The sequence below is a fragment of the Coregonus lavaretus genome (genome assembly GCF_964263955.1).
Source record: "Coregonus lavaretus genome assembly, chromosome: 14".
NCBI classification, from domain to species: domain Eukaryota; kingdom Metazoa; phylum Chordata; class Actinopteri; order Salmoniformes; family Salmonidae; genus Coregonus; species Coregonus lavaretus.
Window position 1 is genome coordinate 2,906,919 of NC_140001.1, and position 25,070 is coordinate 2,931,988.

A 25,070-nucleotide genomic window follows, 5' to 3' on the forward strand; every position below is an offset into this window, starting at 1 on the left:
GACTTGGAAGAGATCCAGTGTTGTGTTGGATAGTCATAGCCAACTAGCTAACATAGCATCCCTCTGTTTGAGCCGGGTGTTGTAGTAGGCTAAACTAGCTAGCTGCATTTGCTAGCTAAGTTAATGAAACTGAAAGTGAAAAAAAATGACACTCGTTCTCTAGCTCTCTCTTGCTTCTCCTTCATTTTAAAATAAATAAATTTGTTCAAAACTGTTCAACTATTGTCTTTGTCTCTCTTTGAGTCAACTAGTCACCACATTTTATGCATGGCAGTGCTAGCTAGCTGTAGCTTATGATCTCAGTACTTGATTCATTCTCTGATCCTTTGATTGGGTGGACAACATGTCAGTTCATGCTGCAAGAACTCTGATAGGTTGGAGGACATCCTCTGGAAGTTGTCATAATTACTGTGTAAGTCTATCGAAGGGGGTGAGAACCATGAGCCTCCTAGGTTTTGTATTGAAGTCAATGTACCCAGAGGAGGACGGAAGCTAGCTGTCCTCCAGCTACACTATGGTGCTACCCCAGACAATGCTGTTGAAGTTACTGTAGACCTTCATTGCAAAACTGTGTTTTAATCAATTATTTGGTGAAATGTTCATATATTTAGTATAGTTTTATCTAAAAAGGATAACTTTTTAAATGTTTTACAATTTTTATGAAATTCACTGAGGAGGATGGTCCTCCCCTTCCTCCTCTGAGGAGCCTCCACTGGTTCATTGCTATGTTATCAACTGGAATGGAATGGAAGGTAAGTCACAGAAAATAGGTGGTGTGGTGGCAGCTGCAGAGAAGTACTTGGGATTACGAGATTTTACTGCAGAAGATTTAGAGGGTGTGTTGAATGGTAGAGTCCCGTCCTCACAGTCCGTCGGCCTGGTGTAGGATCAGATAGGGTCAAAATAGTGGAATGGGGTAGTGCTGAGTTTGTAGGGGTTTCATTTTCCCATTTTTGTATCACAAAATATAATGGATTTATACTACAGTCCATTTGGTGGCGGTAATGCACCATTAAAATTGGATGTCAATGGCGTTAAACCCCACCGAAGAAGAATTAACTTTGGGACCAACGATATATATAAAATAAACCCTGATTTTGCTGATGCCATGTTTACACCATTAAGAGGCTTTGAAACCACCAGTCGGCCATATTGGCACTCCCTAGTAGGAGCAGTCCTCCATAGGAATGAATGGAATCCTGCAGTATTTCAATTAAATGTTCCAAGAACAAAATTACATGTACATAAGTATTTTGTTATTGTAGTGGGGACTGTAACATTAGTACTATCTACTTTGTATATGTTTTTTTATTTATTTTAGCTCACATAATATAATTTTGAAGTATGCATTATGGTGTCTGTAATTTAATAAACGTGTCAAAAACGAATGTAGACAATAAATGCTTCCAAATTCTTTTATACAATTGAGTGCCAAGATGGCTGCGCGGTGGCTTCAATACAGCGCCCCCTGTTGGTCATCCAGGGTTGATCCACATCATTGGTTGGGACCTTGCTGGGACGAGTAGAGACGGAGGAAGGAGGTTGTGTTGTTTGGATGTGGAGCAGGATTAAAGATGGCTACCAGCAGAAGAAGCAGGATCTGCAGCCACTTTGGGATTATGGCATTATTGGTTCTATTTGGATGAAAAGAGGGCCAGGACAGCGTTATATTGATACTATTACAGATTTATCCTCTATCTTTTGCCTGGAGTATTCCAACATAAACGCACGTTTACTGGTAAGTTGACGACCGATACCAAATACATTTGTACCTAGCTCATAAAAACCCTAACCTCTAGCTAGCTTCAACGCTAGATCGGAATCATCAAATCAAATGCTGGTTTAGGTGCCCGCGTTAGCTAAGGCGCTACAGCTTGTTTTTGCCGACCAGCCAACACAGTTTTTTTGTAACAATCCGCATTCGTTCGTATTTCGTTTATGAAAAAATGGGGGGGGATAGAAGAACACAAGATTGGAATAAACCAACTGTTTTTTTTTTATACAACCACTTGCTTTCCAACGACTGCATTGTGGTTGTGAATACTAGCTAAATAAACCTAGCTAGCTAGTTAACTAGCGGTTTAAGCAAGCTAAGTAATGTTGTGTTGACAATCAGCTAGCTAACCTTTTTTGACATTAAGACAAAACGGAAGAAGAATTAGCTTTGCTCTGACAGCCTTTGAATTAAAAGGAAAGCTTGACAATTGCAGCCCAGTACGTTTGGGATATAGCTGACTACCAACCATGGCATAGATGGCAAGGGTGTGTAGCTTGCCCACTAGACTAAAGGAGCCTTATAGTTAAAGGACCTTACATGCTCTGTTTAGAGGCGAATTGGCCCTGGCAGCCCAAATACTCCATCTAATTGTAAATCGATTCTCAATAGCGGTAAGTTACGGTTCTAAAAACGTAAAGCCCTTTACGTTCATATCACTAGCTAGTGACGTTAGTTTGCTACCGGATCTCCCGACGCATGGGATCACTTTATCAGAAGTACGTCTTCAATGACGTCCGATGCTGCGTTTGATCCCACTGATTTAGCCGTTGTTCTTGTCCCTTTCTTCGCTTTCAAAACACAGATCTCTACTGGACGGTCTTACTGGAAAAAATATAGTTAGGATTTTGTACAGAAAGTTTAACCTGGTCGGTAGTTTAGCAGGTAGAGTAGGGAATTATTGAACATTCAAGTTCGTGAGGGTATGAGGTCGATTCCAGTTGAAGACACATTATTTAGAAAATAAACCACACTTTTCTGCACTGTTGTTTTAAATAATTTCTTTTATTTAGTATTGTATAAGCTTCTGTCTTAAGCATCCTAAATAATGTAATAGATTCAGTTTTTGAAAAATAGTAGCCTAAACTTGAAGGCAGAAAAGGGAAGCATGATGCGAACCTGGTATTTCAACTGATTATAGGCTACAATGACTTACTGCTGCGCCATGGAGTTTTGAAGAATACAGTGGGGGGAAAAAACGTCTATCTGATAACCACAAGCTGCTATTTATTGCTGACCAGCAGATTTCACTAATGTGCATTATGAACAGATAATGAAGCTTCGCGTAATGAACCGTTTTTCGCCACAATTTGGGGAAAGCGCCGAAGCCTTCAAAAAAGCCTCAGTTTCCCATCACTACATATCACATCAGAAATATTTTCACAAATGCTAAATATACACATACTGAACACGGTTTTAACACAGTTGCAGATAACAGTATTTTCAGTGACAATATGTTTGTGGCGTCCGTCTTCCGTTTACACACTGGTATTAGGAGAGGTAGTCGATTTGTCTAACGTCTGTTTTCTGTAAACAAGCGCTGTTACATAGAAATATTTCAGTGGGTACCCTAACCTTATTGAGCGTCAATTAATGGGGTAGTGTGTAGCTAGCTAGCTATATGCCGGTCAGCTAGCTCGCTGGTCATGGGTAGCTAGCTAGGTTACCAGCTTGTAGTTGTTTTGATTTATTGTATTACTTGCATTATTTGTCTGAAACTCTGATTTGCTACTGTTACTTCAACTCATGTGCACCGTCCCCTGAACTGCCAACCCCCAAAAGTGAATCTGAGTTTAGTCAAGGTGGTGATGCATGCCATTGTTCATGGCGACACACCTGGCAAGCTTCTGCAGTGCTCTATAGTTTTTTAAATCCACCCAATATATTTCACTGAATCCACCCATGCAAACGTCACAATTGTCTGATTTGCAATAGTCACTTAGCTAGCTAGCTAGCTAGCTAGCTAGCTATACTCAAACTAAACAAACATTGGTGGGGTGGAGTAGGCCCATGTTCTACTGACTGGCATTTTCCTGGCACAACATACATCATCATAGATAACATACATCACAGGGATTGACATTAACTTTTTTAGCCACTTATCCGGACAAGTAAAACAGATTTTTTTACTTGTCCAAAAGCTCAAGTCAATTGTTCCCCCCCCCCAAAAAAAAGGTTGGTAACACATTTACATTTACATTTTAGTCATAACACAATTTTTGCATCATTACAAAATAAAATACATTACTATATTGTTTACCATAGAGAATCAGACAGAAATGTTGGAGGCTACTCTGCCTATTGGCTTCTTTGCATATTCAAGCCTGTCTCAAAATACAACACTGCCCCTTTAAGGCTCTCCTGCAGGATGGTTTGCCACACTTGGTAGCCTATAGAATATTCCATCCAGAGCTCGAAATGAAGGGTGTCCCGTCGTCCCCGGGACGATAAATATGTCTACGGTTGAAAACAGACTCTGGGACAGTTCAGGGACAACAGATCCTAAATTCATACAACCACTGCACAGCAATTAGGCTGATGCAACAGATCAGACCATTTAACTTTAAAATGTTGATCAAGTTGAATTTCTTCATATTATAAACTCAACACATGGCAAATGTTCCAAAGGATCTGTTAGAAATGAAGAGAGGAGAGATCTAAAGATGCATCAATTAGCATGGGTTACTATTATGACTAGGATTATGCCTTTGACTGCTGGACAATAGAATACAGTTGATTTTTGAAAACCAATAGAACATGACAAAAATGCTGGTTTCAATGGCATATTATAAGTGTTTATAAAATAATTCCCTCAACATTTCTATGGTTGTATTTTAGCTATGCTACTTTGAAACAAGGCAAGACATGCTTCAAAAAAATGACAAAACGTCCAGGTTTTAAACAATTACGTTTATGGTTAAATAGTTTCAAAATGTTGACCGCCTCCTCTCAGATTCAAGGTGTCCGGTCTTGTGATCATTTGATTAGAACGAATCGTGCCTCGAGTGTGTTGACAGAATCAAACCTTTAGACGTTAATGTTAATTATCCTTAATTATATTTGTTAAACATGACTGGTGTTTAGCCTATATTTATGTAATTAAAAGTTTCATAAAAGTTTGGCTACATTTTCTGGTGCCTCCCTCATGTCAGCATCGGTTTGGACATGAGTCTGTAGCCAATATGCACATAGGCTTTTTTTATTTATGTATGTACATGAAAAATGTATTCAAATATTATACCAATGTTGGCCTCTCTGATCCAGTTCTGATCAGAGTAATTATTTCATATAGTGATAAAAAAACAACTTGTCCATTCGGACAACTTAAATCTATATTATTTTTGTCCGCCAATTTTTTACTTGTCCCGGTCAAGAGAACAATCTGGGTTAATGTTGAGCCCTGCATCATCATAGATAACATACAGTGCCTTCAGAAAGTATTCATACCCCTTGACTTATTCCACTTTTTTTTTGTTACAGCCTGAATAAAAAAAAAAAATGAAATATGTTTTTCCACAACCATCTACACACAATAACCCCATAATTACAGTTAATTATTTTTTTTAAAATTGAAAATGAAATACAGAAATATCTCATTTTACATAAGTATTCACACCCCCATTGCTATGACACTCCAAATTCAGCACAGGTACATCCAATTTCCTTTGATTATCCTTGAGATGTCACTACAACTTGGGTCCACCTGTGGCCAATTCAATTGTTTGGACATGATTTAGAAAGAAACACACCTGTCTATATAAGGTCCCACAGTTGACAGTGCATGTCAGAGCAGAAACTATACCACGACGTCCAAGGAACTGTCCGTAGAGCTCCGAGATAGAATTGTAATGAGACATATATCTGGGGAAGGACATAAAACCATTTCTAGAGTGTTGAAAGAGGACAGTGGTCTCCATCATTGGGAAATGTAAGAAATATGGAACTACCCAGAGTCTGCCTAGAGCTGGCCGTCCGACCAAACTGAGCAACCGGGAAAGAAGGACCTTGGTCAGAACTACCACTGACCACTCTGACAGAACTACAGAGTTCCTTGGCTAAGATGGGAGAACCTGCCAGAAGGACAACAGTCTCTACAGCACTTCAGTAATCTGGGATTTATGGGAGAGTGGCCAGACGGAAGCCACTTCTGAGAAAAAGGCACATGACCCCTGGAGAAGGTAAAAAGGCATGTGAAAGACTCTGAGAGCATAAAGGCAAAAGGTTCTGATGAGACAAATTGAACTCTTTGGCCTGAATGCAAAGTGCTGTCTGGAGAAAACCAGGCACAGCTCATCACCCGTCTAACACCATCCCTACCTTGAAGCATGGTGGTTGCAGCATCATGCAATGGGGATGCTTTTCAGCGGCAGAGACTGGTAAGGATAGAGGGAACAATGAATGGAGCCAAATACAAGCAAATCCTTGATGAGAACCTGCCTCAGATTGCAAACGACCTTAGACTGGGGCGAAGATTTACATTTTAACAGGACAATGACCTCAAGCATACAGCCACAGCAATGCTGGAATTACTTCAGAACAAGAATGTGAAAGTCCTTGAGCGGCCCACCCAAAGCTCGGGACTTGACTCCCATTGAAAATCTGTGGAAAGACTTGAAGGTTGCTGTTCACCGCCGCTCCCCATCTAACATTTTGTTACGTAACAGCCTTATTCTAAAATTGATTAAATAGTCCCCCCCCCCCCATCAATCTACACGCAATACCCCATAATGACAAAGCAATAACAGGTTTTAGAAATTTAATTTAATATAGATTTAAGTATTCAGACCCTTTACTCAGTACTTTGTTGAAGCACCATTGGCAGCGATTTCAGCCTCGAGGCACACCTATATCTTCTCTGCAGATCCTCTCATGCTCTGTCAGGATTGATGGCGAGCGTCACTGCACAGCTATTTTCAGGTCTCTCCAGAGATGTTAGATCGGGTTCAAGTCTGGGCTCTGGCTGGACCACTCAAGGATATTCAGAGACTTGTCCTGAAGCCACTCCTGCGTTGTCTTGGCTGTGTGCTTAGGGTCGTTGTCCTGTCGGAAGGTGAACCTTCGCCCCAGTCTGAGGTCCTGAGCCCTCTGGAGCAGGTTTTCATCAAGGATCTCTCTGTACTTTGCTCCGTTCATCTTTCCCTCAATCCTGACTAGTCTCCCAGTCCCTGCCGCTGAAGAACATCACCACAGCATGATGCTGCCACCACCATGCTTCACCATAGGGATGGTGCCAGATTTCCTCCAGACATGATGCTTGGCATTCAGGCCAAAGAGTTCAATATTGGTTTCATCAGACCAGAGAATCTTGTTTCTCATGGTCTGAGAGTCCTTTAAGTTCCTTTTGGCAAACTCCAAGCGGGCTGTCATGTGCCTTTTACTGAGGAGTGGCTTCCGTCTGGCCACTACCATAAAGACCTGATTGGTGGAGTGCTGCAGAGATGGTTGTCCTTCTGGAAGTTTCTCCCATCTCCACAGAGAAACTCTAGAGCTCTGTCAGAGTGACCATTGGGTTCTTGGTCACCTCCCTGACCAAGGCCCTTCTCCCCCGATTGCTCAGTTTGGCCGGGCCGCCAGCTCTAGGAAGAGTCTTGGTGGTTCCAAACTTCTTCCATTTAAGAATGGTTGAGGCCACTGTGTTCTTGGGGACCTTCAATGCGGCAGAATTTGTTTTTGTACCCTTCCCCAGATCTCTGCCTCGATACAATCCTGTCTCGGAGCTCTACGGACAATTCCTTCGACCTCATGGCTTGGTTTTTGCTCTGACATGCACTGTCAACTGTGGGACCTTTTATATAGACAGGTGTGTGCCTTTTCCAAATCATGTCCAATCAATTGAATTTACCACAGGTGGACCCCAATCAAGTTGTAGAAACATCTTGTAGTAGTTTAGTTTGGAACACAACCCTGCATCCCGCCATCCCACAATTACTGTTGTTCAGAGGTCGCGTTAACACAGCTTTTCTCAGTTTTCACGCAGAAAAATGTGTAGCTACTTTTCACCGGTACTTATCTCGGTGTAGCCTACTTTTCTCAGGTAAAATGATATAACTTCAAGCATGTTTTGGAGTGCCGCCATTTTGGAGTGCCACCGTTTCCCAATGTTTTCTTGAACTTGGGATTTCATTTGAAGTTATTGTCATATATGGCAGAGCACCCAGCTATTAAAGCTAGAGCGCACCTGTTACCCACTATATATAAAAACAGTTATTTGTTGATTTTATGGGACATTGTATTGTGCCCTTACACGCATGCCTTTATGTGTGAATCAATCTTCTCTTTACGCTCCGGGTCCACAGTCAGCACACAGCTTCAGGGCTTTGTGTGAGCAAGTCCCACAAACAAATCGGTTTTCATGGGCCTTGTTTCGAAGTGCACCTGCCGCAGGTGTCTGAAGAGGTTGCGTGGCATGGTCTCTCTGAAGAGGTTGCGTGGCATGGTCTCTCTGAAGAGGTTGCGTGGCATGGTCTCTCTGAAGAGGTTGCGTGGCATGGTCTCTCTGAAGAGGTTGCGTGGCATGGTCTCTCTGAAGAGGTTGCGTGGCATGGTCTCTCTGAAGAGGTTGCGTGGCATGGTCTCTCTGAAGAGGTTGCGTGGCATGGTCTCTCTGAAGAGGTTGCGTGGCATGGTCTCTCTGAAGAGGTTGCGTGGCATGGTCTCGCGGAAAAAGTCCACCCCATACCAGACCAAAATGACTCCACATCCATGCTCTTTCCGAATGTTTTGGCATTCAGATCCTACATCTGGTCACTTCTTCCATGGGCAAACGTGTATGGAAAGTTTTGTTTAAATCAAAAGGGATGCTGTCAAAAAGTGATTGATTTCAAATGGATTTACCCTTCTAAACCAAAAAATACGCTTTTCTCATACAATTACAATGTAGTTTGGATTATTGCCTGAACAGTCGCTAAAATTGTATTTGGTTGTGATCTTTGCAAAATACCTATTTTTGGATGCAGCAGTTGTTAGCTAGGATGCTAATGCTCATTGGCATAGGCTGGAATCAAAGCAAGCCAAAGAGCCATTTTACCAGTTGAAGTGTTTAAGTATAACGCAGTTGATTTGCGACGATGACACACATTATATTAAGCAGGACATTCATACGAGCCTTTATAATCCAAAAGTAGCGTGAAATGCACATGTAAATTGAGGCCTTTTCCCCTATGAGAACTCCCCTTTGTTCTGTGTGGCTGTCGGGTGTAAACACGGAAAGGGGTCTGTGTGTCAGTTGGATGCTAGAGTAGGCTACAAGCATCCGTTTCCCTTTGAAAAATCTGATGAAGCCAGGGGTCATTTCCATGATCACAAACGTGTGAAGTTCAATGTCAAATTCGGTGTCAAATGAAAGCAAAGAGTCTATATATATATATTTTTTAAATTAAGGAAACTGATGCCTTCAGAAAGTATTCACACCCCTTGACTTTTTCCACATTTTGTTGTGTTTACAGCCTGAATTTTAAGTTGAGGAGATGTTTTTTTCAGTGGTTTACACACAATACTCCATAATGTCAATGTGGAATTATGTTTTTTTGAAATTTTTACAAATGTAATAACAAAATGAAAAGTTGAAATGTCTTGAGTCAATAAGTATTCAACCCCTTTTGTTATGAGTAAGTTCAGGATAAAAAAAATGTGGTTAATAAGTCACATAAATTGCATGGACTCACTTTGTGTGCAATAATAGTGTTTAACATGATTTTTGAATGACTACCTCATCTCTGTACCCCACACATACAATTATCTGTAAGATCCTTCAGTCGAGCAGTGAATTTCAAACACACATTCAAACACAAAGACCAGGGAGGTTTTCTAATGAATCGCAAAGAAGGGCACCTGTTGTTAGATGAGTGTCTGCTTTTTATATTTTTACCCAATATCCCGTTGATGGTGAAGTTATTAATTACACTTTGGATAGTGCATCAATTCACCCAGTCACTACAAAGACACTGGCATCCTTCCTAACTCAGTTGCCAGAGAGGAAGGAAACTGCTCAGGGATTTCACCATGAGGCCATTGGTGACTTTCAAACAGTTAGAGTTTTAATGGCTGTGATAGGAGAAAACTGAGGATGGATCAACGACATTGTAGTTACTCCACAATACTAACCTTATGGACAGAGTGAAAAGACGGAAGCTTGTACAGAATATGAATATCCAAAAAACATGCATCCTGTTTTGCAACAATGCACTAAAGTAATACTGCAAAGCAATTCATTTGTTGTCCTGAATACAAAGGGTTATGTTTGGGGCAAATCCAACACATTACTGTGTACCACTCTCTATATTTTCAAGCATGGTGGTGGCTGCATCATGTTATGGGTATGTTTGTAGTCGTTAAGGGCGTTTTTCAAGATAAAAAAAAGAAGAACGGAATGGAACTAAGCACAGGCATTGTGTGTAGACGGGTGAGGGGAAAAAATGATATTTAATCAATTTTGAATTCAGGCTGTAACACAACCAAATGGGGAAGAAGTCAAGGGGAATGAATACTTTCTCAAGGCACTGTAGACATTTTTCAACTATTTTCCATCCTAGAAATTAGGAATAAGCAAAGGTTTGATTTCTTGTCAAACAGATGGAAAAGGAGTCTTCGAAAACATCTACCAGAAAAAGTCTTAAGGTTTTAGAAATACATTAAAACACAATAATGTTGAAGTAAAGACCCCTGCCAACTAATATCAACATCTTATATTTACTTTAGGAAAAATTGTTCTGCCTTCTGTAAGATAAGAAACAATGTCTTGTGCCTTGAAATTCTGTTACCAAAAACCCACATATCTTTAAAGGGAAGGTAGCATAAACGTAACCGCATGTAACATATGGATTTGCATTAGTATACGCATCAAAAGTCCCAATACAAAGTCACACCTCACTTTTCAAATTTTTTTGAGTTATTACATAATACCGATCAGAATTCGGAAGAATGCCGAAGTCATGTCGGAAAGTGTTTTTCCGGGTCGTTATGTAATATGGAGGCAAACCAGCCTATTCCCTATAATGTAAACTCCAACAGAAATAACTTCAAATGTATAACTTCAAATTAAACCAAATCATTTTCACTCATGTCTATTGGTTTCAATTTAATTTTCAGCCAACTTTCAAGCAAATACTTTTTATGAATTTATGGTCACAAATCAACTTGCAAGGTTGCTAGCCAAGCCCGCTAACGTTAACCCTACTAGCCTGCTAACAGGGAAAAAAATGTAAGGACACGGCTGACGCTTAAACCGACTAGCCAAACCCTTAACCCTAAACCTTACCCTAACCTAATGTGAATAAACTCTGAAATGAAATATCGGTTTGGGCGTCAGGTGTGTCCTTATAGGCTTTTCCCTGGTAACGTTACGTTAGCACTGAATGAGTCAGCCAGTTGCTATCGACACCCAGCTTACAGTTACATGAAGGGAAACCAAAGTTTTGGAAATGCATAACGCCAACTAACCAAATATCAAAGAACGTTTGCTAAATGCAGTTATCTTAGCCAGCAAGCTAGCCAACCAGAGAACGTGATTTTAGTAAATTGTTAAAAGTAGTCATTGTGCATGGAGTTGTGTGGTTTGTTAAAGTTTGAAATCAATGGTTTTTGTTTGGCAAACATTTAAAGTGAAAAATCTGTCTCAGCCTTGGGACAATTCCATGGTAACGAAATTGCGCTAAGACCTCCTAGGCTCTTCTGTATATATTCTTCCAATAGCAATGTTGTAGCACCCAAGCTACAGTAATGAGACATGTTCTAGCCCCCTACCAAGCTACAATAATAAATGTTCTAGCCCCCTACCAAGCTACAATAATGAGACATGTTCTAGCCCCCTACCAAGCTACAATAATGAGACATGTTCTAGCCCTCTACCAAGCTACAATAATGAGACATGTTCTAGCCCCTACCAAGCTACAATAATGAGACATGTTCTAGCCCTCTACCAAGCTACAATAATGAGACATGTTCTAGCCCTCTACCAAGCTACAATAATGAGACATGTTCTAGCCCCTACCAGGCTACAATAATGAGACATGTTCTAGCCCTCTACCAAGCTACAATAATGAGACATTTTCTAGCCCTCTACCAAGCTACAATAATGAGACATGTTCTAGCCCCTACCAAGCTACAATAATGAGACATGTTCTAGCCCTCTACCAAGCTACAATAATGAGAAATGATCTAGCTGCCTACCAAGCTACAATAATGAGACATGTTCTAGCCCCTACCAAGCTACAATAATGAGAAATGATCTAGCTGCATACCAAGCTACAGTAATGAGAAATGATCTAGCTGCCTACCAAGCTACAGTAATGAGAAATGATCTAGCTGCCTACCAAGCTACAATAATGAGACATGTTCTAGCCCTCTACCAAGCTACAATAATGAGACATGTTTTAGCCCTCTACCAAGCTACAGTAATGAGAAATGATCTAGCTGCATACCAAGCTACAGTAATGAGAAATGATCTAGCTGCCTACCAAGCTACAGTAATGAGAAATGATCTAGCTGCCTACCAAGCTACAATAATGAGACATGTTCTAGCCCTCTACCAAGCTACAATAATGAGACATGTTTTAGCCCTCTACCAAGCTACAGTAATGAGAAATGATCTAGCTGCATACCAAGCTACAGTAATGAGAAATGATCTAGCTGCCTACCAAGCTACAATAATGAGAAAATCTAATTTGCTGATTTTTTTTTATGATGCCTGTCTGATGGCTGCTCTAGGTAGGTAGCTTTTAGCTGACCCCCCCCAGCCCTCAAGATGGTATGTTCCTGTTCCTCTCCCCACCAGCCCTTCTGCTCCACCCGTAGGTAGCAGTTATTTCCCCCCTGTTCTCAAGCCCAGATGGTATCTTCCTGTCCTGTTGTGAAAGAGACTGACCCTACATTCCCCCCCCCCCCTTTTCTAGACCCCAGATTGTATGTTCCTCACCATAGGCAGGCCTAGCAGTTATATCGCCTGTTCTCAAGCCCAGATGGTATCTTCCTGCCCTGAATGACCCCCCCCCCAACCCCCAGATGGTATCTTCCTGCCCTGAATGACCCCCCCCCCCCCCAACCCCCAGATGGTATGTTCTATCCTGTCCTGTTGTGACGGTGCCGCCCCCCTTCCACCCGCGTGGTCTGGTTGTGAGGCAGGTGACAGTGGGGATCAGCTGTGCCAGTCCCCTGAAGGCCACACTGACTGACTGCCTGCCTGTACGCTGGCACACACAGCCCCAGGCACTGCCAACACACAGCCAGAGATAGAGCTATAGCCACGCGTCCAGCCTTCCCTCTACGCCGAGTCTACTGAGCCGCTCTGGATACCGCTAATGTCTTAGTTAACGGACGTCAAAACAACAAATGCAGATAACCATTATCCTCTGTCCGTCCTCGCTATCGAACATGAAGCACTTTGCTCGGGGCTAAGAGGAGAGAGAGGAGTTACTCGTCTTGGTTTGTGGAATTGGAATATTATTCCCAGTCTCTCTGTGTCTGTCTGTCGGAGGTGACATCTTGAGATGCTGACAGGACACCGGGAGAAGAACAGTAGGTATGGAAACAGGAAAAAAAAAGGGCTCGGTTGGTGGATGGTTGTGATGAGGCTCGTCTCCGCGGTGACTGGGGTTTGTTTACTGCTTAGTGAGCTGTCGTCCACGCACAGCGGATTGATTTGCAGCAACGATCGGACATGAAATGGCTTCTTCTCTGCTGTGTCGATGGAACACTGAGGAGGAATTGTCAAGAGACAATCTGTGCGGCCGTCAGGGTTGTTCTATAAATGAGTTTGCATATATCCTGTTTTTCTTGTCTTGTAGTTAGCGTAGCCTATAAATTGCTATGATCTGAAACGAAATAATAGCTGATTTTTGTTCGTAAGATACAGATTTAGTAGACTTTTTTTAAACGACACACAACTCCTACTTGTGTCATGGTGCCCTAAGCCTGTGTAATGCCTTACATTGACAAGACCTGAAGCAAGCTTGGATTTGTAGTTTCTGGAAATTGCATAAAAGCATCATTTAGAGCCATTAGGCTCACCTTACGTATTTTCTTCTCAGAGAAAGGGAGGCTTTCTGTTTACTGAAGTAAAGCAGATTTGAGAGGCAGAAGGTAACAAAACAGCCTATTGCTCAAGACATGGATAAATGGTGTATGATTCACGTAGGACATGGATAAATGGTGTATGATTCACGTAGGACATGGATAAATGGTGTATGATTCACGTAGGACATGGATAAATGGTGTATGATTCACGTAAGACATGGATAAATGGTGTATGATTCACGTAAGACATGGATAAATGGTGTATGATTCACGTAGGACATGGGTAAATGGTGTATGATTCACGTAGGACATGGATAAAGGGTGTATGATTCACGTAGGACATGGATAAATGGTGTATGATTCACGTAAGACATGGATAAATGGTGTATGATTCACGTAGGACATGGATAAATGGTGTATGATTCACGTAAGACATGGATAAATGGTGTATGATTCACGTAGGACATGGATAAATGGTGTATGATTCACGTAGGACATGGATAAATGGTGTATGGTCCATGTAGACAGTCTTCATCTTATGGACTTTAAACAATAGCCTGTCTATAGTTTGTTACCCAATTGAACAGACTAGGAACAATCACAGACCTGAAATATTTACCCTAAGTTATTTAGTCTATTCTTTCATATGGCGGACGATTCCAGTAGTATCTAAAAATATAATGCAGGCCCACGCATTTAAATGACAAAATTCAATGTATTCTCTATGAATCCATCATCAAGGTCCATTGACATTCATCGTAGTCCACTCCCATCCATTTCAAGGTGTACTGATCGAAATGCATGCTAATTAAGCTCATTGGTGTGTGTGTGTGTGTGTGTGTGTGTGTGTGTGTGTGTGTGTGTGTGTGTGTGTGTGTGTGTGTGTGTGTGTGTGTGTGTGTGTGTGTGTGTGTGTGTGCTGGGCACCTCAGGTAAACTGTGTGTGTACTGGCCTGGGAGCCTAAGGTAAATGATGTGTAAACTGGCTGATATAAAAAATGATTGTGATGGAAGTGGGTCTGGATGTAGTGTGACAGGCCAGGCCTAGTTGACTACGGTGGTAATATAAAGGATAAAACTCTCTGACATCTCTCTCTCTCAGGGTCTTGACTTGCTTGGCATGAGATGTGGGCTATTTCCTGTACGTACTGGCTCCTACCTCAGACTATAACCTGTTTTAGCCATAATGGCACAGATAGAAAGATTAGTCCTCTTTCTGTCTCTGTCTCACTGCCTCAGACTGTTGTTGTTGTTGTGACTCAGACTGTTGTTGTTGTTGTGACTCAGACTGTTGTTGTTGTTGTGACTCAGACTGTTGTTGTTGTTGTGACTCAGACTGTTGTTGTTGTTGTGACTCAGACTGTATGTAGGTTAGTAGGTGAAAACTCCATAGCAGTTAGGAGGTTTTTGGTCTCCGCTATGACATGTATTTGAGATTGTTTCATGTAGGCCTAAGCCTACTTTAAAATGGTGTTTTCATGACGAGTAGATAATGACTATCATGTTACTAAATCTGACCAGTTTGTACAGCGGGGAAAAACTCCATTGTTGACACTTGCTTCATCGAAAATATGTATTTATCTTAACTTTTACTAAGTTTGGAATTCACAGATTGTTGTCAGCAGTTCTTGTTTTTTTTCTTGGTGGATGTTCCAGGCTCCTCCTCCATCCCCCCAACTAGCCTGTCCTGTCAGAGCGGAGACGTGTAACTGTGGTTACGTCACAGAGGCTCCGTCCCAAATGCCACCCTATTCCATAGTGCACTGGTCAAAAGTAGTGCACTGCCATTTGGGACAGAGCCTGAGAGATCTCCAGAGGAACCCACACGGTCCCTTTGAAGAGTTGTTAGGCCTAGGATGAGTCTCAAATGGCACCCTATTCCCACAGGGCCATGGTCAAAAGTAGTGCACTATATAGGGAATAGGGTGCCATTTGAGACACACATAAAACATTTTCCCTGGGCACTGCCTTCACTTTATCTAATAGGAGTTTGTGCTAACTGCTCTTTGAGACGTTTATTGAAGCTGGCGACCCTCTAAGAGAATGCCTTGGCAAAGACTGAAGCTGGCGTCCCTCTAGGAGAATGCCTTGGAAAAGACTGAAGCTGGCGTCCCTCTAGGAGAATGCCATGGAAAAGACTGAAGCTGGCGTCCCTCTAGGAGAATGCCTTGGAGAAGACTGAAGCTGGCGTCCCTCTAGGAGAATGCCTTGGAGAAGACTGAAGCTGGCGTCCCTCTAGGAGAATGCCTTGGAGAAGACTGAAGCTGGCGTCCCTCTAGGAGAATGCCTTGGAGAAGACTGAAGCTGGCGTCCCTCTAGGAGAATGCCTTGGAGAAGACTGAAGCTGGTGTCCCTCTAGGAGAATGCCTTGGAGAAGACTGAAGCTGGCGTCCCTCTAGGAGAATGCCTTGGAGAAGACTGAAGCTGGCGTCCCTCTAGGAGAATGCCTTGGAGAAGACTGAAGCTGGCGTCCCTCTAGGAGAATGCCTTGGAGAAGACTGAAGCTGGCGTCCCTCTAGGAGAATGCCTTGGAAAAGACTGAAGCTGGCGTCCCTCTAGGAGAATGCCTTGGAGAAGACTGAAGCTGGCGTCCCTCTAGGAGAATGCCTTGGAGAAGACTGAAGCTGGCGTCCCTCTAGGAGAATGCATTGGAAAAGACTGAAGCTGGCGTCCCTCTAGGAGAATGCCTTGGAGAAGACTGAAGCTGGCGTCCCTCTAGGAGAATGCCTTGGAAAAGACTGAAGCTGGCGTCCCTCTAGGAGAATGCCTTGGCAAAGACTGAAGCTGGCGTCCCTCTAGGAGAATGCCTTGGCAAAGACTGAAGCTGGCGTCAAATAGGAGAATGCCTTGGCAAAGACTGAAGCAGGCGTCCCTCTAGGAGAATGCCTTGGAGAAGACTGAAGCTGGCGTCCCTCTAGGAGAATGCCTTGGAGAAGACTGAAGCTGGCGTCCCTCTAGGAGAATGCCTTGGAGAAGACTGAAGCTGGCGTCCCTCTAGGAGAATGCCTTGGAGAAGACTGAAGCTGGCGTCCCTCTAGGAGAATGCCTTGGAGAAGACTGAAGCTGGCGTCCCTCTAGGAGAATGCCTTGGAGAAGACTGAAGCTGGCGTCCCTCTAGGAGAATGCCTTGGAAAAGACTGAAGCTGGCGTCCCTCTAGGAGAATGCCTTGGAGAAGACCAGAGAAGAGGAAGAAAAAGAGTCATCATCCCTGGAAGGCCTTTTGTCTTGTTGTTCACTTTCTAGGTTGCATCCCAAACGCCACCCTATTCCCTACATAGTGCACTACTTTTAACCAGAGCCCTATGAGCCCTGGTCAGAAGTAGTGTGCTATATAGTTAATAGGGAGCAATTTGGGACTCACATCTATTCCTGGATTGACCAACTCTTCAGTTTATGTAATGACACTTCTGTTGACCGTTGACTTGGTTTTTAGAAACAGTTGATTTGTATTTTCCACGGTTAAGGAAGCATTTTGTCATGACAAGTAAAACTTAATGTCAGGTTATGAACAACAAAGCGTCTTCATTTATGACTGACCTTTGGATTTCATGATTGTCCTTCAACTAGGTAGGCCTGCGCTCTCAATATTGTAGCTGGTAGGCTTATCCTGGAAAAGTTAGAATGACCAGATAAACTGGTGAACCAGATAGGCTATTTACTTACTGAACATATTCAGTGTTTGTTTGTTTCAATTCAATATCGTTCTCTTTGTTTCTTCATTTCATTGGGAATCCCTCTTTTCATTCACAGGATGAATTTGCTGCTATCTAGGTTACGTAGTTTTTATTTCAAAAGCTACCAGGCTTGCAAGTAAGATCCATTGAGACCTTCATAATGGATACATTACTTTTAAAGGGCGGCTGCACTTCCAGGTTTGGCCTCATTTTAGATTTGGTTTATTTAAGAAATCGTTTTTCAAGCAAAGGTCTTTTAAGGGAGTATGCAGCACACTTGTTGGGCTAGGCACCAGGCGAACCGTTGGGCTAGGCACCAGGCGAACCGTTGGGCTAGGCACCAGGCGAACCGTTGGGCTAGGCACCAGGCGAACCGTTGGGCTAGGCACCAGGCGAACCGTTGGGCTAGGCACCAGGCGAACCGTTGGGCTAGGCACCAGGCGAACCGAAGCATACGGAAAGCCTTTACAGTCTGAAGACTATAGCCTATTATTGAACAGGCAACTCCTGTAATGAAGCAGCTAATCAAATGTCATTTTCAAACATTTGCCATAATGCAATTAGCGGGAAAACACTGTTCTAAACAGCGCACCTAGTCTTAATAAAATAATTGGCACCACATTTCTATGGATGGATTTTGGCAAGTCTACTTTGAAGCAAGGTAAGTAAGACATGCCTCATTATTTGATGTAAAGTAAAACGTTCGGGTTTCAAACAATTATACTGCCTCAAGCTCACATTGTAAGGTGGTGGGTGATGCGATGCGCTGAGCCTGCCTACCGTTGACTATAGCCTACGCACTCGAACGGCGAATGGGAAGCACGCTTTAATTATGAGTTAAGATTGAGAATTTAAAATAGTAGCTCTTTTTAAAACTAGCCATTGCATTGTTGCGCAATGACTGGGCTTATAAAACCACATTTCACTCCAGTACCAGCTTTCTGAGGAGCTGCTCTGTATGCTGTCTGACAGGTGGTATTCCCCTCTAACTAGTCTCCTAACTAGTCTCCTAACTAGTCTCTGTATGCTGTCTGACAGGTGGTATTCCTCCCTAACTAGTCTCCTAACTAGTCTCCTAACTAGTCTCTGTATGCTGTCTGACAGGTGGTATTCCTCCCTAACTAGTCTCCTAACTAGTCTCCTAACTAGTCTCTGTATGCTGTCTGACAGGTGGTATTCCTCCCTAACTAGTCTCCTAACTAGTCTCCTAACTAGTCTCTGTATGCTGTCTGACAGGTGGTATTCCTCCCTAACTAGTCTCCTAACTAGTCTCCTAACTAGTCTCCTAACTAGTCTCTGTATGCTGTCTGACAGGTGGTATTCATCCCTAACTAGTCTCCTAACTAGTCTCTGTGTGCTGTCTGACAGGTGGTATTCCCCTCTAACTAGTCTCCTAACTAGTCTCCTAACTAGTCTCCTAACTAGTCTCTGTATGCTGTCTGACAGGTGATATTCCTCTCCTCTAACTAGTCTCTGTATGCCGTCTGACAGGTGATATTCCTCTACTCTAACTAGTCTCTGTATGCTGTCTGACAGGTGATATTCCTCTCCTCTAACTAGTCTCTGTATGCTGTCTGACAGGTGATATTCCTCTCCTCTAACTAGTCTCTGTATGCTGTCTGACAGGTGATATTCCTCTCCTCTAACTAGTCTCTGTATGCCGTCTGACAGGTGATATTCCTCTACTCTAACTAGTCTCTGTATGCTGTCTGACAGGTGATATTCCTCTCCTCTAACTAGTCTCTGTATGCTGTCTGACAGGTGATATTCCTCTCCTCTAACTAGTCTCTGTATGCTGTCTGACAGGTGATATTCCTCTCCTCTAACTAGTCTCTGTATGCTGTCTGACAGGTGATATTCCTCTCCTCTAACTAGTCTCTGTATGCTGTCTGACAGGTGATATTCCTCTCTAACTAGTCTCTGTATGCTGTCTGACAGGTGGTATTCCTCTCCTCTAACTAGTCTCTGTATGCTGTCTGACAGGTGATATTCCTCTACTCTAACTAGTCTCTGTATGCTGTCTGACAGGTGGTAGGATATTCCTCTCCTCTAACTAGTCTCTGTATGCTGTCTGACAGGTGATATTCCTCTCCTCTAACTAGTCTCTGTATGCTGTCTGACAGGTGATATTCCTCTACTCTAACTAGTCTCTGTATGCTGTCTGACAGGTGGTAGGATATTCCTCTCCTCTAACTAGTCTCTGTATGCTGTCTGACAGGTGATATTCCTCTCCTCTAACTAGTCTCTGTATGCTGTCTGACAGGTGATATTCCTCTCCTCTAACTAGTCTCTGTATGCTGTCTGACAGGTGATATTCCTCTCTAACTAGTCTCTGTATGCTGTCTGACAGGTGGTATTCCTCTCCTCTAACTAGTCTCTGTATGCTGTCTGACAGGTGATATCCCTCTCCTCTAACTAGTCTCTGTATGCTGTCTGACAGGTGATATTCCTCTCCTCTAACTAGTCTCTGTATGCTGTCTGACAGGTGATATTCCTCTCCTCTAACTAGTCTCTGTATGCTGTCTGACAGGTGATATTCCTCTCCTCTAACTAGTCTCTGTATGCTGTCTGACAGGTGATATTCCTCTCCTCTAACTAGTCTCTGTATGCTGTCTGACAGGTGGTAGGATATTCCTCTCCTCTAACTAGTCTCTGTATGCTGTCTGACAGGTGATATACCTCTCCTCTAACTAGTCTCTGTATGCTGTCTGACAGGTGATATTCCTCTCCTCTAACTAGTCTCTGTATGCTGTCTGACAGGTGATATTCCTCTCCTCTAACTAGTCTCTGTATGCTGTCTGACAGGTGGTATTCCTCTCCTCTAACTAGTCTCTGTATGCTGTCTGACAGGTGATATTCCTCTCCTCTAACTAGTCTCTGTATGCTGTCTGACAGGTGGTAGGATATTCCTCTCCTCTAACTAGTCTCTGTATGCTGTCTGACAGGTGATATTCCTCTCCTCTAACTAGTCTCTGTATGCTGTCTGACAGGTGGTATTCCTCTCTAACTAGTCTCTGTATGCTGTCTGACAGGTGATATTCCTCTCTAACTAGTCTCTGTATGCTGTCTGACAGGTGATATACCTCTCCTCTAACTAGTCTCTGTATGCTGTCTGACAGGTGATATTCCTCTCCTCTAACTAGTCTCTGTATGCTGTCTGACAGGTGATATTCCTCTCCTCTAACTAGTCTCTGTGTGCTGTCTGACAGGTGGTAGGATATTCCTCTCCTCTAACTAGTCTCTGTATGCTGTCTGACTGGTGATATTCCTCTCTAACTAGTCTCTGTATGCTGTCTGACAGGTGGTAGGATATTCCTCTCCTCTAACTAGTCTCTGTATGCTGTCTGACAGGTGATATTCCTCTCCTCTAACTAGTCTCTGTATGCTGTCTGACAGGTGATATTCCTCTCCTCTAACTAGTCTCTGTATGCTGTCTGACAGGTGATATTCCTCTCCTCTAACTAGTCTCTGTATGCTGTCTGACAGGTGATATTCCTCTCCTCTAACTAGTCTCTGTATGCTGTCTGACAGGTGATATTCCTCTCCTCTAACTAGTCTCTGTATGCTGTCTGACAGGTGGTAGGATATTCCTCTCCTCTAACTAGTCTCTGTGTGCTGTCTGACAGGTGATATTCCTCTCCTCTAACTAGTCTCTGTATGCTGTCTGACGGGTGATATTCCTCTCCTCTAACTAGTCTCTGTATGCTGTCTGACAGGTGATATTCCTCTCCTCTAACTAGTCTCTGTATGCTGTCTGACTGGTGATATTCCTCTCCTCTAACTAGTCTCTGTATGCTGTCTGACAGGTGATATTCCTCTCTAACTAGTCTCTGTATGCTGTCTGACAGGTGATATTCCTCTCCTCTAACTAGTCTCTGTATGCTGTCTGACTGGTGATATTCCTCTCTAACTAGTCTCTGTATGCTGTCTGACAGGTGATATTCCTCTCCTCTAACTAGTCTCTGTATGCTGTCTGACAGGTGATATTCCTCTCTAACTAGTCTCTGTATGCTGTCTGACAGGTGATATTCCTCTACTCTAACTAGTCTCTGTATGCTGTCTGACAGGTGGTATTCCTCTCCTCTAACTAGTCTCTGTATGCTGTCTGACAGGTGATATTCCTCTCCTCTAACTAGTCTCTGTATGCTGTCTGACAGGTGATATTCCTCTCCTCTAACTAGTCTCTGTATGCTGTCTGACAGGTGGTAGGATATTCCTCTCCTCTAACTAGTCTCTGTGTGCTGTCTGTCAGGTGGTATTCCTCTCCTCTAACTAGTCTCTGTATGCTGTCTGACAGGTGATATTCCTCTCTAACTAGTCTCTGTATGCTGTCTGACAGGTGGTAGGATATTCCTCTCCTCTAACTAGTCTCTGTGTGCTGTCTGTCAGGTGGTATTCCTCTCCTCTAACTAGTCTCTGTATGCTGTCTGACAGGTGATATTCCTCTCTAACTAGTCTCTGTATGCTGTCTGACAGGTGGTATTCCCCTCTAACTAGTCTCTGTATGCTGTCTGACAGGTGATATTCCTCTCCTCTAACTAGTCTCTGTATGCTGTCTGACAGGTGATATTCCTCTCTAACTAGTCTCTGTATGCTGTCTGACGGGTGATATTCCTCTCCTCTAACTAGTCTCTGTATGCTGTCTGACAGGTGATATTCCTCTCCTCTAACTAGTCTCTGTATGCTGTCTGACAGGTGATATTCCTCTCCTCTAACTAGTCTCTGTATGCTGTCTGACAGGTGATATTCCTCTCCTCTAACTAGTCTCTGTATGCTGTCTGACAGGTGGTATTCCTCTCCTCTAACTAGTCTCTGTATGCTGTCTGACAGGTGATATTCCTCTCTAACTAGTCTCTGTATGCTGTCTGACAGGTGATATTCCTCTCCTCTAACTAGTCTCTGTATGCTGTCTGACAGGTGGTAGGATATTCCTCTCCTCTAACTAGTCTCTGTATGCTGTCTGACAGGTGGTAGGATATTCCTCTCCTCTAACTAGTCTGTATGCTGTCTGACAGGTGATATTCCTCTCCTCTAACTAGTCTCTGTATGCTGTCTGACAGGTGATATTCCTCTCCTCTAACTAGTCTCTGTATGCTGTCTGACAGGTGGTATTCCTCTCTAACTAGTCTCTGTATGCTGTCTGACAGGTGATATTCCTCTCCTCTAACTAGTCTCTGTATGCTGTCTGACAGGTGGTAGGATATTCCTCTCCTCTAACTAGTCTCTGTATGCTGTCTGACAGGTGGTAGGATATTCCTCTCCTCTAACTAGTCTCTGTATGCTGTCTGACAGGTGGTATTCCTCTCCTCTAACTAGTCTCTGTTTGCTGTCTGACAGGTGATATTCCTCTCCTCTAACTAGTCTCTGTATGCTGTCTGACAGGTGGTATTCCTCTCCTCTAACTAGTCTCTGTATGCTGTCTGACAGGTGGTATTCCTCTCCTCTAACTAGTCTCTGTATGCTGTCTGACAGGTGGTAGGATATTCCTCTCCTCTAACTAGTCTCTGTATGCTGTCTGACAGGTGATATTCCTCTCCTCTAACTAGTCTCTGTATGCTGTCTGACAGGTGGTAGGATATTCCTCTCCTCTAACTAGTCTCTGTATGCTGTCTGACAGGTGGTAGGATATTCCTCTCCTCTAACTAGTCTCTGTATGCTGTCTGACAGGTGATATTCCTCTCTAACTAGTCTCTGTATGCTGTCTGACAGTGATATTCCTCTCTAACTAGTCTCTGTATGCTGTCTGACAGGTGATATTCCTCTCCTCTAACTAGTCTCTGTATGCTGTCTGACAGGTGGTATTCCTCTCTAACTAGTCTCTGTATGCTGTCTGACAGGTGGTATTCCTCTCCTCTAACTAGTCTCTGTATGCCGTCTGACAGGTGATATTCCTCTCCTCTAACTAGTCTCTGTATGCTGTCTGACAGGTGATATTCCTCTCCTCTAACTAGTCTCTGTATGCTGTCTGACAGGTGATATTCCTCTCTAACTAGTCTCTGTATGCTGTCTGACAGGTGATATTCCTCTCCTCTAACTAGTCTCTGTGTGCTGTCTGACAGGTGGTAGGATATTCCTCTCCTCTAACTAGTCTCTGTATGCTGTCTGACAGGTGGTAGGATATTCCTCTCCTCTAACTAGTCTCTGTATGCTGTCTGACAGGTGGTAGGATATTCCTCTCCTCTAACTAGTCTCTGTATGCTGTCTGACAGGTGGTATTCCCCTCTAACTAGTCTCTGTATGCTGTCTGACAGGTGATATTCCTCTCCTCTAACTAGTCTCTGTATGCTGTCTGACAGGTGATATTCCTCTCCTCTAACTAGTCTCTGTATGCTGTCTGACAGGTGGTATTCCTCACCTCTAACTAGTCTCTGTATGCTGTCTGACAGGTGATATTCCTCTACTCTAACTAGTCTCTGTATGCTGTCTGACAGGTGATATTCCTCTCCTCTAACTAGTCTCTGTATGCTGTCTGACAGGTGATATTCCTCTCCTCTAACTAGTCTCTGTATGCTGTCTGACAGGTGATATTCCTCTCCTCTAACTAGTCTCTGTATGCTGTCTGACAGGTGATATTCCTCTCCTCTAACTAGTCTCTGTATGCTGTCTGACAGGTGATATTCCTCTCCTCTAACTAGTCTCTGTATGCTGTCTGACAGGTGGTATTCCTCTCCTCTAACTAGTCTCTGTATGCTGTCTGACAGCTGATATTCCTCTCCTCTAACTAGTCTCTGTATGCTGTCTGACAGGTGGTAGGATATTCCTCTCCTCTAACTAGTCTCTGTATGCTGTCTGACAGGTGGTAGGATATTCCTCTCCTCTAACTAGTCTCTGTATGCTGTCTGACAGGTGATATTCCTCTCCTCTAACTAGTCTCTGTATGCTGTCTGACAGGTGATATTCCTCTCCTCTAACTAGTCTCTGTATGCTGTCTGACAGGTGGTATTCCTCTACTCTAACTAGTCTCTGTATGCTGTCTGACAGGTGGTAGGATATTCCTCTACTCTAACTAGTCTCTGTATGCTGTCTGACAGGTGGTATTCCTCTCCTCTAACTAGTCTCTGTATGCTGTCTGACAGGTGATATTCCTCTCCTCTAACTAGTCTCTGTATGCTGTCTGACAGGTGGTAGGATATTCCTCTCCTCTAACTAGTCTCTGTATGCTGTCTGACAGGTGATATTCCTCTCCTCTAACTAGTCTCTGTATGCTGTCTGACAGGTGATATTCCTCTCCTCTAACTAGTCTCTGTATGCTGTCTGACAGGTGATATTCCTCTCTAACTAGTCTCTGTATGCTGTCTGACAGGTGATATTCCTCTCCTCTAACTAGTCTCTGTATGCTGTCTGACAGGTGATATTCCTCTCTAACTAGTCTCTGTATGCTGTCTGACAGGTGATATTCCTCTCCTCTAACTAGTCTCTGTGTGCTGTCTGACAGGTGGTAGGATATTCCTCTCCTCTAACTAGTCTCTGTATGCTGTCTGACAGGTGGTAGGATATTCCTCTCCTCTAACTAGTCTCTGTATGCTGTCTGACAGGTGGTAGGATATTCCTCTCCTCTAACTAGTCTCTGTATGCTGTCTGACTGGTGATATTCCTCTCTAACTAGTCTCTG

The 25,070-nt window shown here is 43.1% G+C and overlaps 1 protein-coding gene across 1 annotated transcript in view; it reads left to right on the plus strand.

Annotated features, from left to right (window-relative positions):
• The first annotated feature begins 1,546 nt into the window (after positions 1–1,546).
• The window catches only part of LOC311141589 (WD repeat and FYVE domain-containing protein 3-like), a 48,125-nt gene continuing 24,601 nt past the window's right edge, over positions 1,547–25,070 (plus strand). The window contains exon 1 of the mRNA XM_084176961.1: positions 1,547–1,738. The gene's annotated coding sequence lies outside the window, so the exon portion shown is untranslated. The remainder of the gene's footprint in view (positions 1,739–25,070) is intronic.